At 45.8% G+C, this 16,895-nt stretch overlaps 1 pseudogene; it reads left to right on the top strand.

Moving 5' to 3' along the window:
- Positions 1-16,895, top strand: part of LOC135222487 (uncharacterized) — a 62,971-nt pseudogene that overhangs the window by 32,732 nt on the left and 13,344 nt on the right.

Below are 16,895 nucleotides of genomic sequence, written 5' to 3'. Positions count from 1 at the left end.
ACAACACAACCACCAAGGACAACAACACAACACCTAAGAACCACAACAACCAACAAGGAACAACCCCAACTCAACAACACAGCAAACAACCAACACAGCAAACAACCAAGGAACAACCACAACCCAGCAAACAACAAGGAACTTGGCCACAACACAAGACCACTGCACAAACTATTACTGACACAAAAAACAAGACAAAAAGGCAACACACGCCCACTAACAACACCAAACTTAACAATAACTAACAACAAATCAACAAAACACAACTCAAACGAATCTCAATGCCTTCATCAGACTGCTGCCCACACTACTGTCTCTCACAGCTTCTGACTCGAGACTGACCAAAAGCTAACCAAAACACAGAACTCTAACGGACCAGCAGATGACCCAGAACTCACCAACAGCCAATTCAGTTGTTAACCATCTAACCACCAATTACCCTCTCTCTCTCTCTCTCTCTCTCTCTCTCTCTCTCTCTCTCTCTCTCTCTCTCTCTCTCTCTCTCTCTCTCTCTCTCTCTCTCTCTCTCTCTCTCTCATTGTCAAATGGAACCCCATAACTCCTCCATAGTAGCATAAATTAATGTGTTTTAATATGGAAAAGTTCATTATATATATTGAAAAGTGGTTTATTTAAATTCATCTTCTCACCATATTTATTGTCATTTATAGATAAAGTTATCAGTGATCAAATTATAAATGTCAGCAAGCTGATCCCTAATATATGTATACTATACTATCCTTGAATGTTTGTGTTGTTATACATCTGGTTATACTTTATTCCGCTACTTTCAGGTGTACTTTTTATCCTTATTGTCCATTATACGGATGATTTTAAGTTAATGATTTCATTTTCTATAACGTTAAATGCCCAGAGACTTGTCGAGAAGGTATAAAAACTGTACCACATATTGACTAATGTAGCCGAGTATGATTTTGATGCCCTTGACATAAGTATAAGTAATTGTAAATGCCTTAGTTGTAAAATAGTAGTGCAGTAGTAATATGATTTCCTTTTTTATTTATTTTTAGGGTAGCTGTTATACGCTATATGGAGAACCAAGATGCAGGTGCGGGACAGAAGCCTCTTAGTTTTGAGTCCATGGAAGATATCCCGGATATCGACAGTGAAGAGACATCTAAGTCTGCAGCCATTGACATGATCAGCAATGGTGTTTCCTTGTCTGGTAGTCCAGGAAGTGACAAAGTAACTTCAGCAGATGATGTTATTGAAAATGAAATAACCATAAACCAAGAGGTGAAAGAAGATTTTGTTAATAGTGTAGTACACGGTGATGAGGTTACGGAGACAGTAGATGTGTTTTCCCATTAAGGATGACAAGAGTGACGAAGATGAAAAGACACAAGAGATATCCTGTGCTGATGATACTTCAGTGGAAGCAACAGCCAGTAATGCCAATAATGTTGTAGCACAGGCAACTGAGGAAGGTATCACTCATTCAATATCCTTTGCACTCCGACCTACTGAGGCTAAGTCATCTCCCAGAGAGGAAACAGATTCCAATATTGAAGCAGACAAAGTAACCGAATCACAAGATTTGCAAGAAAATAACTCAAAGTTAAGGGTAAAAACAAAGAAGGTTTAAAAAAGCATTGAGCAAAGATTCACGGGACTCAGATTCATCTGTCTCCTCTAAGAAAAAAGACAAGAGTAGTAAAACACGAATTAAATCCAAGTTTGCTCCAGGTAGTTTTGAGTATATTGAAGAAAGACTAAGGGGTCTCATGTTCTCTGGGTGGATAGAGGAAAGGAAATGGGTTGAAAATCTAGCTGGGTATCGAGATATTGTTGAAGTTGACGATTGGGAGGTGGAGATGAATCAGATCTTGATGTGTGTAATCAGAAGCATACCTGGTGTACTGGAGGGGAAGAAGTGGATAAATATAACACGTAAGTATTTTATTTAAAGTTTTTCTCTTTTAGGTTCTTTTAATAGGAAACCATATAGTAGTATGCATTTGTTCTTACACGATATACAAACCCTCGGTCCTTTACGTTAGGAATTGCTTACAGTGAAGCTGGAACACAGCCCTCAAAAATCTTGAACAAGGTGGTTAGGCAGTAACTACCGTCCGGTAGGCGGGGAGGCCTCCCTCCCGGATGTAAACATTCCACTTTGCTTTCGGCCGTCTTCTGACGCAGACATGTTTTTGTGAGCTCTTGCTAGTGGAATCTTTGATTATTTTTATACTAGTATAGTATATATGTATTGAATATACTGTGTTTGATATTTTTATTTTATTGATAATATTCAAACCCACTTTTTGTGATAGCTTTGCAAGCTGCCTTACCCCAGCAAGTGTCTCTGGGTTGCTGGCAAGGGGGTACCATATTCCTTATCACATCCTCACACCCTTTGATATTAAGGGCGCAACAGTATATTTCTTATAATTATTGAATTATGACTTTTGCACTTATATTGTTGAAGAATTTACCAGGAGAAATCTTTGGAGCATTTTCCCTCCGTTTTTCTCTCCCAGTATTCTTTCCTTGGCATTTTCTCCTTCAGGAGAGCGATCTCCTTCTCCCTCTTCACTCACTTGTCAGGTGAGGAGGGGACTGACCTTTAGAGATTGGGAGACTTATTCTTAGGGGTCTTCTCTCGCTTCGAAGGGTAGTGTTCTTCAGAACTAGAGGATTCTCTTTATTAATATTTTTTTCTTCTTCAGGTTAACAGTGAACAGTCATACAACACAGCAGTAGATGGTTGGATATCTCCCTTTATTGGTTATCTTGACCTTCAGGAGCATACCTGTGACACTCTAGTATGGTGTGGTACTGCCCTTGTGTGTGTGTGTGGTTCCCCTGTTGTGCCACTTGTTAGATTGCTACTATTGACCTGACAACATATCACTGGACAGCTTCTAATCCTAGCTGCCCTGTGACTCCTGTCACTCATCCTGCAGAAGAACCTGTGGAAGAAAATGTCATCCTACAATGCCCTTGCCCTTCCTTTTTTTGAGGCTCGAGGAGGTCCTGGGAAACCGAATTACTAGCTTCGGCCAAAGAGGAAGGGTGCTTCCCCCCACTCACCTGCAGGATTTCTAAGGGGTTGCCTCCTCCCAAGGAGGCAATGGGATCTCGTGTCAGCTCTTCCCAACCTTCAGGCTCAGGAACTGATTTGCATTCCTTTGGGTTTTGTGTTTTGGAAGCTGTGGGACTGGGAGCGCAGGCTTCATTTGCATTCCTGTCACCAGTCTAGGGCTTCGATTCTAGACGGGTGCTGTGTCAGGCGCCTGTTCGTGAATTATTCTGAGTGGTTGTGTTTCTAACAAATTGCGAGCATCCTGAATTGCTGATGACCTCTCACCATACCAGTTCAGGCACAGGGCAAGAGAGAGGGCAAAACATTCATGTGTTTCGTCTCTTCCTGCCAGGACTACCACTAGCATTCACAGTGCTCAGCAGGTTCCCACTTGGTGTCTTGATTTTGAGGATTCAAACACTTGGAGAAGCAGATATGAGGTTCCCTTTGAAAGTAATAATGTAAAAATTGCATTCGTTATCAGAATTATGTTGGTGTTGAATTTTATTTCCGTAAGGTCTGTTGGCAAGATTAATAATTATTGTTGTAAGGTGTTTTCACCGCTTTCACTTATTAGCGTGTTTGCTACTACAACGAATTTGCAATAAATTTAAATGTTTATCAATATTTCCAAAATTAAGTGTAAAGGTATATAGCCTAATGTAGTAGGAGAGAATTAGTTGATGGATTTTCAGAGGAAGGCTACTGAAAGCCTATTAAAAGCAAGAATAAAATTATTATTGATATATTATTATTATGTATTACGTATTGATATATTATTATTGGAAACAACTTTCTTTGAAAATGTACAAGAGCTCACTACAGAGAACATCCCTATAGAGGGCTGTACCTAAAACCAGTTAAAGGAACAAAGTAATGTTGATTTAGCATGCCTGCTTAGCTTGAACCAAACAAAGCTGTTAGGTACCTAGACTGACGAAATAATACGCTTGCCGTCAAAGCTATTAGCTTGCCTGGCACTGAATTATTCTGGCTGATCTTGTCTTTAGCCATATGTTTGACCTAAGATTATGTCTTGCATTTATATTATAGTTTACTGAGCCCAGTAGTGTCCACGAGCATTTACCCTGAGCGCCCAGTGGATCTGCAGCAGCATCCACGAGCGATCAGCGGATCCGCGGTGCCTAGTAGCATCCATCGGTGCCAAGCGTCCAGTGGCGCTTAGTGGCGTCCATCGGCGCCTAGGGCCTAGTAGCATCCAGCGGTTCCAAGCTCTCAGTAATGTAACCTACACAGGTGTTCAAGTACTTTTCTTGTGATACATGGACACCTAGTCAGATAACACTATTTCAGTTTGTTGTGTTTTTTCTCTTCTGCTACCAGCTCTTTAATTTTAATGATATAACCTGCCCAGTGGTTGCACACCCATAAGTTCCACTTACAGCTGTGTAGGTATTATTGAAACATATTTTATTTTATAAAAGTTTCATTTTTGTAATATTGAAACTTATTTTATTTTATAGAAGTTTCATTTTTATTACAAAAATTGATTTTGTACCACATGCTCCTTTGCTTGTGTCCCTCACTTCCTTCCCATACCATTGTTGGGGTTAGTAATGTTAACCCTGTGATAGTGAAGTGTTTTGCAGTGGGGAGGTGCTGTTCGTCCCCTGATTCTCCTTGGCTATGATCCCTGTCAAACTCCCCAGCACCTGGGAGAAGGCATACTGGTAGCCCAAGGGAGGTCAGTGGGATTTGCCCACAGACAGTCGCCCCCTCAGGTGGTCCTGTTGTTAAATCCCAGGTCACGACAGAGCGCCATTGGAAAGGTGTCATAAGGAAGTGTCTCGTCTTTCCGCAAGTTGGTAGAGCTCTGAGGAGTCGTCACCCAGGCACTAGTGGTGCTTTATTGGTGAGCCTCGTCCACTGTACAGGAGGACTCGTAATGTGTCGCCTTCTGTCCTTCCTAAGAAGGCCAGTGTGTTAGAAGAGGACCAACATCATCCTTGCAGCTTCTGGGACAGTCCAGAATGCTTTGCACACGATGACGACGGCTTAGAGGGTAAGTGTAGTGAAAGGATACCCTCTTCTAAGATTCAAGGAAGTCGTCCTCTGAGTCCACCTGATGAGGTGCATGCAGGAAAAGTTCTGAATGTCTTTTGGTGCCAGACCTTCCTCCTCCTGTGCTCCCTACTCCAGTTAGCTCCTCTGTGTTAGAGTCTAGCTCTTAAGAAGTGTAAGGCAACTGAGCCTCTGTTGGCACCTGTGCGTCCTTCTCGAGCAGGAAGGAACTAGGTCCTGCCTTTGTATCTAAAGTAATTCAAGAACTCCCATTGGTGCAAGAGTGGAAGAGCACCCATTGGCGCCTCAGCTTCCACAAGCAACTGAGCGCTCATAAGTGCAGGAGTGCCTACTGGTGCTTATTTTATCTCTTCTTCAAGAGTGCTCACTGGTTCAAGAGCTACCACTGGCGCCTGAGCATCAACTGGCGCCCGAGCATCCATTGGCTCCCAAGCATCAATTAGCGCCCGGGCGTCCATTGGTGTCTGAGCTTCCACAAGTGTAAGAGTGCCCAAGGGGTGCAGCAGGATCAGTAGGAAGTTTTTCTACAACCGTAGACAACACTAACATCATCTGTTTTCCCAACAGTGTCACAAGTTATGGCTGTCTTAGATCCTTAAATTGCAACCATTCAAAATAAGTTGAACAGTATTTTGGGATTTTATGAAGTCTTTTGTACCTACTGTTCAACCATAAGCAAACTTGTCACTGTTTTCATCAGCTGAAGAAGAAGAAGAGGATAAGGAGTTGTCTCTGACATCCTACAATTCGCTACTTTACTACCTTGTAGCCAATTCTTCAGCTTTATTCTTGCCAAGGCTTCACAAAGCATACTGCTCCTTCTATCCAGCCACAAATAGCCTTGTCCCCTGTTTCTTTGGTGGAAGAAGAGAAAGAAGAAGGAGATAAGGAGACTCCTCCTATGACCTACAAGTCGCCTCTTTGCTATTTTTAAGCGAATTTCTCTGACTCCTCCTTGTCAGTAGCTCCAGCATTCCCAATGTTTTCATATTTTAGTGATAACCAGGTAGATTCGTCTAAGTTGCTTATCTAGTTCTTGTTAGGCGAAGAAGGAAGTTAACCTTGGCTTTCTGAAAGAGGGAAAAGGTTAACTTTTAATTTCCTGGTGTCACATCTTTCAACAGGCAAATAATGTCTTTGGCATTGGAATTAGACAGTCTTATTAAGATTATCTTCCATGTGGATGTAGTAATGGGCTTCCTTGGTTGGACTGTTGGAGCTTTGGGCCGCATAATCAATGAATGTTTGATGCTGGATGAGGTTTTTACGGTCCTTTAACGAGTAACATCCTACCTGGATAAGGGTATCAGAGACGGTTCCCTGGAATTTTCTTCTCCCCTTACATTGGGCATTCTGAAGAAGAGAGAACTTGTTCTTTCTTCACCAATGAGTGTATCGGACACAGAGGTCTCCCTTCTTTACTCTCCTCTGGATTTCTGGATCGTAAACACCTTTTTCCTGAGGATACAGTGATTCAGGTAGTATCTTCTGACTTTCAGATGAAGTGAACCCCAGACCTCTCTCTCTCACTCAACCAAGTGTTATCGTGTTACCACTACTAGCTCACACCTTTCTCCTTCCACATGCGCTCGGCTCTTTCATGGCAGGGGAAGCTCTCTAAGTCATTCCCTAGATCGGTGGAAGAGTACGTCTCAATCCTCGAACCATTAGGAAATCCTCCTCCAAAATTCCCGCTAAGAAGTAAAGGGGCAGTCCTCTGGGCACCTGCAGGAGCCAGGTTCCACAGTTTGGATGAACTGGGAGGCAAGAGGAGCAGAATCTTGGATTGTATAGTGTTGAGAGAAGGCTACAACATTCCTTTTGAGAGCATTCCACCCTTATTCAGCTCTCCGATAGCTTTAACCTACTCAGAAAATTCAGAATTCAGACATTTTTTGCCCTGCCAAGAGTTTTGTCACTTGCAGAAGAAGGCCATAGAGTTAGTAGCACTAACTCCCAGATTTTACAACTGACTATTAGTAAGTCCCCAAGGGGGCTTGAGGGCCATGTTAGATGTAAGAACTTTGAAAGTTTTTGTCTGAAGACAAAATTCATAATGGAAAGAATCAGACAGTTTTGTTATCCCTTCATCAAGGGGACTGGATGGTGTCCATTGATATGGACGGTGCATAGTTCCATATCCTAATTCACCAAGACTCAAAGAAGTTTCTTCATTTCGTCTTCAGGGAGAGTACAATTCAGAATCTGTGCTTCGGGCTTTCGACAGCCCCACCCCAAGTGTGTTTTACGTACTCGCATCTTACCCCCTATTGCAAATGGCTGCAACTAGTCAGGATAAGAGTCTCTCTTTTCCTGGACGATTGGCTTCTTCTGTCACATTCAGAGAAGAACAACACAGAGGACATGCAGAAAATTCCACCATTGGCAGGAGTTGGGACTTCTGATAAACTTGAGGAAGTTATAGTTAGTCTCCTGTCAGGATTTTGTCTATTTTTGGATGAGGATAGACTCTGTGGCTTTTGGGCTTTTCCATCCCTGCAAAGAGTGGAGTCATGCCTTCAGTAGGTGAACCATTTGTTAGCCCTTCAAGATTGCTCATCAAAAGGAGTGGAGGAGCCTGCTGGGGACCCTAGCCTCTGTAGAACAGTTAGTGTCCTCTTGGAGTGTTCACATGAGGAATCTCCAGCTCTTCCTAAAGATAACTGGAATGAAAAAAAAATTTCCAGACTCATTTGTGTTCTAAGCAACAGCTGAAGTAAAGGAGGGCTTGTCTTTGTGGAGATCAGAAGACAGGCTATTAGAAGGGAAGTCCCTTCTTCCTCTGAGTCCCAACCTGTATTCTATTCAGACACGTCCAGTCCAGGTCGGGGAGATCTCCTAAGAGACAACAGAGTATTGGGGACATGGTATATTCAACAGAGAGAGTGGCACATCAATTTGAAAGAATTGATGGCTATCCACTGGGTGCTGTTGGATTTTGCGGACCTGGTCGGCAACAAAGTAGTAACTGTAAGCTCGGACAACCCTCTCTTACATCAAGAACAGGAAGGAACGCATTTTTTCTCTCTGCGAAGCGGCAAGAACCCTTCTGTCATGGACAGATGAGAACCACACCAGAATCCTAACAAAGTTCACACAAGGGAAATCAATGTCCTGGCAGTTGAATCAAGCTGCAAGAAGCAAAATCTTCTTACAGAGTGTTGTTTTTTTAGCAGAACTAGCTCCTTCTGATAGGAACTCTGGACAACTACAGTTAAGTGCAAACCCTGTGCTATCAGAGCCGGAAGTACTTTATGGCAGGGAGAAAAGTAGAACTCTCTGCCTGTCCGAGAAAGGTTCTGGTATTTCATGGAAAAACAGGAAGAGCAAACCATATTTAACCCAAGATGTTATGGCAAGTACATATGTGTCTCGTCCTTGGATTAGGACATCTTCCCATTTACACTAATGGTCTTTATCTTCTGAGACTCGGATATATGTAACAGGAGCATTTGCATCTTTGTTCATACGTGAACAAACCCTCGGTCTTAACAATAGGATCATTTCTAGCGCCTAGCTGGATCCGGTAAAAAAGTAGATGAAAGCAAGGAATCTTGTGGTATCTGGCAACTCATGCGTAGATCAGGTGAAGAGTGGTCAAACGCCGAACATCTACGCCAGTCTTTCTTTACCGCCTTGGGACGAGAGTTGGGTTTTTTCCTCTCTTGGCCTTTTTCCCGGTTTTTGCCTGTTTCGTTTCCTTTAGTGTGTTTGTGTGTGTTTTTACCTAATATTATGACTGCTTCTGCTCCTTCTCGACGTCAGCGTTGGTGCCCCGGAATTCCTGGTTTTTATTCCCTTTTTTTTTTGTTCTTGTTTCTTGGCTTCGTCAGCGATGGACATCATCCACATCACCCTTGCAGTTAGGTGTTCGTTCCAATTTTTGTTTACAATTACGAATCCATGTACGGAATGCCGGGCATGGCCTTTGGAGCAGTGGAGGAAGTTTTATGGTAAGAGGGAATGTCAGAGAGTCTCCACTCTTCCTTCTTGGGAGGGCTTTACTCCTATTCCCGATGTTTCGTCTTCCGCAGTAGTCAACCCCCATAGTAGCGTTGCCCCTGCTTCTCCTTCCTTTTCTTCCATTGATTCGTTGATGGAAGTATCGGGAGGTCGCCAGGGTATTATTTGTAATGTAGCCCCCTCTTCCTCGGGAGGTTTTTCGGTCCCTGAGAAGGGTGAGGTTTTTTCATCATTCTCTTCTCTTCCAGAGTCAGAGGCGTCCAAAATGGCGGCGATTTGGAAGACGCTTGGGCTAGGGGGTACTCCGTCCTTTGGGGGGGGGTTTGATAGCGCATTTTGAGGAGGCTTGCACCCCCCTTCCCAGTCCAGCCAGGGCATCCCCCCCACCCCTGCCTCGTCTCCACGGGTGGGAGCAGTTGGCCATCTTGTATTGCTCCGCCGGTGTGTGCCGCCACGTTGTCTCAGAGTGATGCTGCGGCGTCAGCCCCGTTGTTGTCATCACGGGGCCCATCTTTGTGTATTCCTCCGCCAGTGGCGTCTCTTTCCCCCTCGCTCAGAGGGGAGGTCGTGACATCACTCTCATCGATGACGTATCTTCCAGTCGCCTCCGAGCCGCCTCTCTTAGCCATGACGTCATCTCTGCTGCCCAGTTCGAAACATCTCCCTTCCTTGTCTTCCTTGTCTTCGGAGCCTTCTCTGGCACATCAGTCCGAGCTCATATGCCAGGCAGTGCTTCAGAGGCTGGACTCTGTTTTAGATGTGAAGTTGGCTGCCTTATCGGGTGGGAGGACTGGTCGGAAAACGCGTTTGCTTCGTCTCCACCTTCCAAAAAGAGTGCACATAAGAAGCTGGTGCTGCTCTCCCTCATCTCTCCCCTCTACCCCTCGTCGGCGTATTAGGCATTGGAAGGCTAAGGACCTTGCCCATCCTTCGCCGTCGAGGGAGGAACAGCAACGTGTTCCCAAGAGTGCTGTGGTTTCGGGCAGTGTTAGTGATATGTGTTCTGCAGGGGTTGCTTCCCCGCTGAATCTCGTACGTGCAAGCACCCCACCCCACCCCCCCCTTTCTGTCCATTGCAATGTCCGCGAGCATGTTGCAACCTCCCCCGTCCGTGCACGTGATGGTAGTGCTCCTTCTTCTCCCAGGCCTATTCGTCGCCGTAAACATCTGAAGGCGCCTGTCAATAGGTCGAAGGTAGTGAGCACGGAGGTGGTGCAGCCGGAGTGTTTGCTTGCTTCCAAGTCTTCCACTATAAGGGATTCTCCGTTAATCTCGGGTGCTCCAGTTTCCCCCCCAGCTCACGTTACGTATGGCCGCCACGCCCGTGTCTGTTCATGGTCGTCTGGAGTCACCTGTTGAGGTAAGTGATGTGCCTAATGTTACAGTGGGTCCGTCTCGGAGGCTGACGCTTGGACCCAGCCCAGATAGGCTAGTAGAGATTGCAGACTGTTTGCCTACTAACCCTTCTGTGAATTTTGGTGAAGAAAACGCGTTAGAGGAGCCTACACATCCATCTCGTCGCCGGTCGCCGGTGCCAGAGCAGGAAGAAGAGGACATGCAGGAGTTTCTGTCTTCCTTTTCAGAGGTTGTTGATCTCATTCGTGGGTTCAGCAATTTGGAAAGTAGGACTCAGGATTGGTCGTCTTACACTCCTTGCTTGGAAGCCTTGGTGGGAGCTGCTCAGGACCCCAAATCATCTCCAGATGCCGTTGTCAGGGCACGTTCAGTCGGTCTTGCAGAAGGTTAACGCCTCTGTTTCTGACTTGGACGGTTCACTTTGCTCTAGAGGCTCTACCAAACTCCTACCCCCACCTCTCACAAGACATAGGAAGTACTATGCTATGAGCTCTGCATTTTTGTTGTCACGCCACCTTAACCCAGACGTCATTCGCCTGAAGCCGGGTTTGACTTTGGAACAGGTGAGGTCAGTGGCTCTGTCCTTATCTCCGCAAGACGCCTTAGCCTTGGAATCTACGGCGGCCTCCATGTTGCAGGCGGTTTCTTGGCTGGACCTCTGGTCTGTGGTGATTGCCAAGATAGCTTCTGACAGGTCCCCTGATGGGTTGGTGAGTGCTGCCTCGCTTGCCAGTCTTTTGCAATCCGGGGGCAAGGCGTCTCGACAGTGCAAAAAAATTATTATTTTGAAAATTCAGCAAAAATATAAATTTTATGCCAACAACGTTCATTTTGCTGTCCTTTTTTTCTAAATGTTAGTATTTTATGGTGGAATATTCAGAATAAGAGTCCTAGCCCTCTAAATACGAAAAAATGTGAGTTATTTAACAAAAAAAACAAAAAAATCTTTACTTTTTTTATATTTTCGTTCCTAACCCAAAAAACTCTGAAAGTCAGCGAATGAATTATTTTTTATGAGAAAGTCAATAAAATTCCCTAAATATCGACATATAAATCAATGGAAAACGAATAAGTCCAGCCTGTGAAAAAATTGATAGAAAAGAGGATAAGAAACATAGCACTCCGCCTGGCGCATAGTGAGAATTATCGCTATAATTTTTTTTTGTTCATGAAACTTACCTGTCAGATATATATATAGCTGTATTCTCCGACGTCCGACAGAATTTCAAAAAACTCCCCGGCACAACACAGTGGGCGGCCAGGGGGGGTGGTTAGTACCCATTCCCGCCGCTGGGAGGCGGATATCAGGATCATTCCCATTTTTCTATTCAGATTTTTCTCTGTCGCCGGTCGGTAAACAACTGTTTACAGACCTCCGCCTAGGATTTTGAAACTTCTTGTGCTAACTTGAGTATTCTGATTGACTTTTGGTTTTGATTTGGCTTGTTGGCTTGGCATACGTGATAGTGGATTTGATTTGGATTTGGCTTTGACTTTTATTTGATTACGATGTCTGGATCTAGCTCTGCTAGCTTCAGGGTGTGTAAGGTGCATGAATGTAAGGTGAGGTTGCCGAAAGCTTCGGTAGACCCTCATTCAGTGTGCTCGAAATGTCGTGGTCATGTATGTATGTTGAATGATAGATGCATCGAGTGTGAGCAATTGACTGAAATTGAATGGAAGGCACAATGATTCATACGTGAAAAAAGCTTGAGCGTGATAGAATCAGGAGGTCTTCCTCTAGGAGTGCTTCGTGAGTAGAAGTTAAGGTAGAATTGTATCTCCATTAAATCCTCCTGTAGATGTAATTCAACCGGATCCTGTTGTATTGGCCTTCCGAACAATCAGGAAGCTTGTCTGCAGAAGGAAGCGTATTATTTACGATCATGGAGTCGATTCGCGCCTTGGAAGAATCTAAAGTGATTGCTCTACAGTCAAATGTGAATTGTGATAAAAAAAGTGTTAGTGCATCTAGTAGTTGGGAAGGGGTGTCAGATCGGTCCCATAATGCCTCTAGGCCTATGCCCCTGCCGGACTCCCAGGCCTTAGGGAGAGGGCAAGCCGAAAGCCGAAGGAGGGTTACGGGATCTAATGACCGGTCTGACGTCCCTTCGGCAGAAAAGAAAAAATGAGGGACGAATCTCAGGCTGCCGGGTTCGTGCACGGGCACGAATACTTAAAGAGTGCTTCTCTTCCGAGACTTCCTCTCCTCGCCGAGGTTGGGACGCTCGGAAGACCTCTCAGGGGGTAGAGCGGCAGGGGCGCAAGTTGTCGCACAAGCGGACCGTCGCCCTTGTCGCCCTCTTAAGAGAGGTTTCAGAGAAGAGGGACGCTTCACGTCCTTCTGATCATTACGTAGATTCGTCACCTGAAGATTTTGAAGCTTTTCCGCCACAGAAAAGGAACAAGACTTCATCAGGGGAGGACTCTTTCGAGCGTCCAAAGTCGCTCTAAGCTTGTTCCTGAGTTGAAGGAAAGGGCATCCCCTCGCCCATCTTCCTCGCACAGGATGAGTCCTTCTCCTGATCGAGAACTTTCCCCTTCAAGGAAAATGCTTTGGGAAATGCAGAGACAGTTAGCCTCCTTTTTTGAGAGAAAGGAGGCAGAAACTAGTCATAGAAGGAAGGATAGGTGGCTGCCTGTTAAGAGAACTAGGCAGTCCCCGGCTCCTACTCCGCGTCTTTTTCGGCCTTTGAGTCTCCTCCTAGTAGCCGACGCATTAGAGAACGTGATTTACGTTTCCTCATGAAAGGGCGTCTAGGAGAGACGAATTTGACAGAGACGTGAGTTGTCGCACAAGCGGCCAGCGTCTTTGTCAAAAGGCCGAGAACGCTCAAGGATCAATATCGGAACGTCAAGCTTTGCATGTTAATGAATCACGCTCGGCGTCTTAAGCAACGCAAGCGCTTACCCCAGGACGCTCGAGAAGATGCTTTTCAAGACGCGCGGATCGCTCGCCAAGACGCTCCAACTGACGCTGTTCAGGACGCACGCGTCCTAAACATCATGACGTCTCAGCAAGACGCTCGAGCTGACGCTCTTTCAGGACGCACGGTGTCCTTCACATCAGGACGTTCTGCAGGACGCTTCTCAGAACGCACGGCGCCTTGCATATCGGGAGGGACGCTTTCCAGGACGATCAACAGTTGAGTCCGAAACGTCAGGATGTTTCTCAGGTTAAAGTGTCGAAGTCATCGCGATCTTTGAAAGGCGCTGATGACCGAGAGAAGGATTCGTCTAGTGATCGCTGCCCTACTGATGATGACGAACCAAATGCGTCAGCGTCGTCAGACTATAGACGTTGACGGATTTACTTAAGAAATTATTCCAGATAATTTTCAAGCGCCAATTCCTTGCTCTCCACCTTCACAATTTGCCTCATCGAAGGCCAGGAAGGCCCCTGGCTTCGTTAAGATGGCCACTTCGCTCTCTGCGAAGAGAGCGTTTAAGAGAGTCCAGGATTGGATGGATTCAAGGAAGGTTAAAGGAAGACTTCGTTTGCACTTCCTCCATCTAGACTGAAAGGGAGAGCTGGGATCTGGTACGAAACAGGAGAAGAAGCAGGATTGAAAGCACCGTCTTCTTCTCAAGGGGATTTCGCCAATTTGGTGGACGCTCCAAGGAGGTCTTATTTGTCATCGGCTAAGGTTTCCTGGACAATGACGGAGACGGATCATCACCTCAAGGGTTATATAAGACGCTAGAGGTGTTTAAATTTAGATTGGTGCCTCGGGGCTCTGGATGTACAATCGAGGAGTCAAGACTCGATTTCGCTGGAAGAGCTTTTCGAGTGTATTAGCTTGTATGGATAGAGCAGTAAGGGATGGCTGATGAGTTAGCATCTCATTTTGCTACAGGTCTGCTAAAAAAGAGAGCACTCTATTGTAGCTTTATGGCGAAAGCAGTTTCTCCCGCTCAGAAAGCGGAGTTATTATTCGCCCCCTTCTCTACGCACCCTATTTCCGCAGAGTCCATGATTAAGGATCTGTCGGTAAACTTGCAAGAAAAAGCAAACAAGGGACCTCTTGACTCAATCTTCAAGACGACCTACTCCTCAGGCTTCTACTTCAACAGCTCCAGCACCCAAGAAGAAATTTAAGCCCTTTCGTGGAGCACCTTCCTCTAGAGGTTCCTCGAGAGGAAGGGGGTCCTTCAGAGGTAAGATCTCTTCTACCAAGAAGGGAAAAAATTGACGTTTCTGCCCTTCAGGCACCTGTAGGTGCGAGACTCACCTTATTTGCTCAGGCATGGAGGACGATAGGGGCGGACACCTGGACCCTAGATGTGATCGAGAGGATACAAGATCCCTTTCCCTCTCTGCGCCTCCTTTGAGCACGAAGCCGATAGACCTGTCGCCCGCATACCAGTCAGAGAAGCAACAGATCTTACTCGATCTTCTAGATCAAATGTTGGAAAAGAAGGCCGTAGAGGAAGTTCTGATGCTGGATTCCCCAGGCTTCTACAACAGGTTATTCCTGGTTCCGAAGCAGTCTGGGGGATGGAGACCTGTCCTAGACGTCAGCAGACTGAACGTTTTTGTAAAGAAAGAAAAATTCAGGATGGAAACTTCTCAGTCTGTGCTAGGGGCCTTGAGACCAGGGGGTATTGGATGGTGTCATTGGACGCTTCAAGACGCTTATTTCCACGTCCCGATCCATCCCCAATCAAGGAAGTTCCTGAGGTTCGTCTTAAAAGGGCAGGTCTTTCCAGTTCAGGGCTCTGTGCTTCGTCTGAGTACGGCGCCGATGGTTTTTGTTTCCTCATGCGGAATGTGGCGAAAATGGCTTCACCTACGAAAATAAGAGTCTCGCTCTACCCTGGACGACTGGCTAATCAAGTCGCCTTCGAAGTCAAGGTGCCTGGAGGACCTTCAGACGACATTACAGCTGACGAAGGCCCTGGGCCTTATAGTAAATTACGAGAAGTCCCATCTGATCCCCACGCAGTCCATCGTGTATCTGGGGATTCAGATGGATTCAGCGGCTTTTCAAGCCTTTCCATCAAAGGAACGTCAGCAGAGATGCTTAGAGAAAGTGTTAGCCTTCTTAGGGAAAGAAAACATGCTCGGCGAAGGAATGGATGAGTCTGCTGGGAACCACTTTCTTCGCTGGAGAAGTTTGTTTCCCTGGGGAGGTTGCACCTCAGGCCACTCCAGTTTTTTTTTATGGCAGAAAACTGGAAAGACAAGAATCTAGACTCGACTTTGATTATCTCAAAAACGGTCAAGGATCATCTGAAGTGGTGGCAAGATCCGACCAAACTCTCGGAAGGGATGTCCCTCAAGCTTTTGAGCCCCGACCTAGTGTTGTTCTCAGATGCCTCCATGGTGGGCTGGGGAGCAACACTAGAAAGGAGGAAGTGTCAGGCCTCTGGAGAGGGGAACAGAGGTCCTGGCACATAAACTTAAAAGAATTGGAGGCTATTTCGGTTGGCTCTTCAGTTCTTCGAAGAACGATTGGTGGGCCGAGTTGTCCAGATCAACTCGGACAACACTACGGCTCTCGCTTACATAAAAAAGCAGGGGGGGACACACTCTCGATCACTGTTCGTGATAGCGAGAGACATCCTTCTATGGGCGAAAGCTCGAAACATAGTGATCCTGACAAGGTTCATTTCAGGAATTCAAAATGTTCGAGCGGATCTTTTAAGCCGTCGACATCAGATGCTTCCCACAGAATGGACCCTACATCTAGAAGTTTGTCAAGAGCTATGGAAGTTGTGGGATGGCCGCTAGTCGACCTCTTCGCAACCTCGAAAACGAAGAGGCTTCCGATTTATTGCTCTCCAGTTCTCGACCCGGAGCAATAGCGGTAGATGCCATCCTATGGGACTGGACGGGGATGGATGTGTACGCCTTTCCCCCGTTCAAACTCTTAGGAGAGGTAACAAGGAAGTTTGCGGCGTCGCCAGGAGCGAGAATGACTCTGATCGCCCCCTTTTGGCCCTCAAGCGATTGGTTCACGGAGGTCATGTCTCTTCTGGTAGACTTCCCGAGAACCCTGCCAGAGAGAGTCGATCTTCTCAAACAGCCCCACTTCGAGAGGTAACCACGGAAACCTCTCCGCTCTGAGTCTGACTGCGTTCAGACTATCAAGAAGTTGGCCAGAACGAGAGGTTTTTCAAGATCAGTGGCAGAGGCTATTGCCAATGCGAGAAGAGCTTCCTCTCGAGCAGTTTATCAGTCGAAGTGGACTGTCTTCAGGAGATGGTGTAGGAAGAAAGGTATTTCCTCCTCCACGACCTTCTGTGAACCCAAATTCGCTGAGTTTCTCCTGCATTTGAGAAATGTGGACAGACTAGCAGTGCCCACAATAAAAGGATACAAGAGTATGCTGTCAGCTGTCTTCCGCCACAGAGGATTAGATCTGACAAATGATAAAGATCTTCACGATCTGTTGAGATCGTTTGAGACAACCAAAGTACTACAACCAAAGGTTCCATCATGGAACCTTGATGTATTCTAAGATTCTTGATGTCGGCTCCCTTT

The sequence above is a fragment of the Macrobrachium nipponense genome, chromosome 3 (genome assembly GCF_015104395.2).
Source record: "Macrobrachium nipponense isolate FS-2020 chromosome 3, ASM1510439v2, whole genome shotgun sequence".
In the NCBI taxonomy this organism is placed as follows: domain Eukaryota; kingdom Metazoa; phylum Arthropoda; class Malacostraca; order Decapoda; family Palaemonidae; genus Macrobrachium; species Macrobrachium nipponense.
Note: the sequence above shows the minus strand (reverse complement) of the source record. Positions and strands in the feature narration are given on the sequence as shown.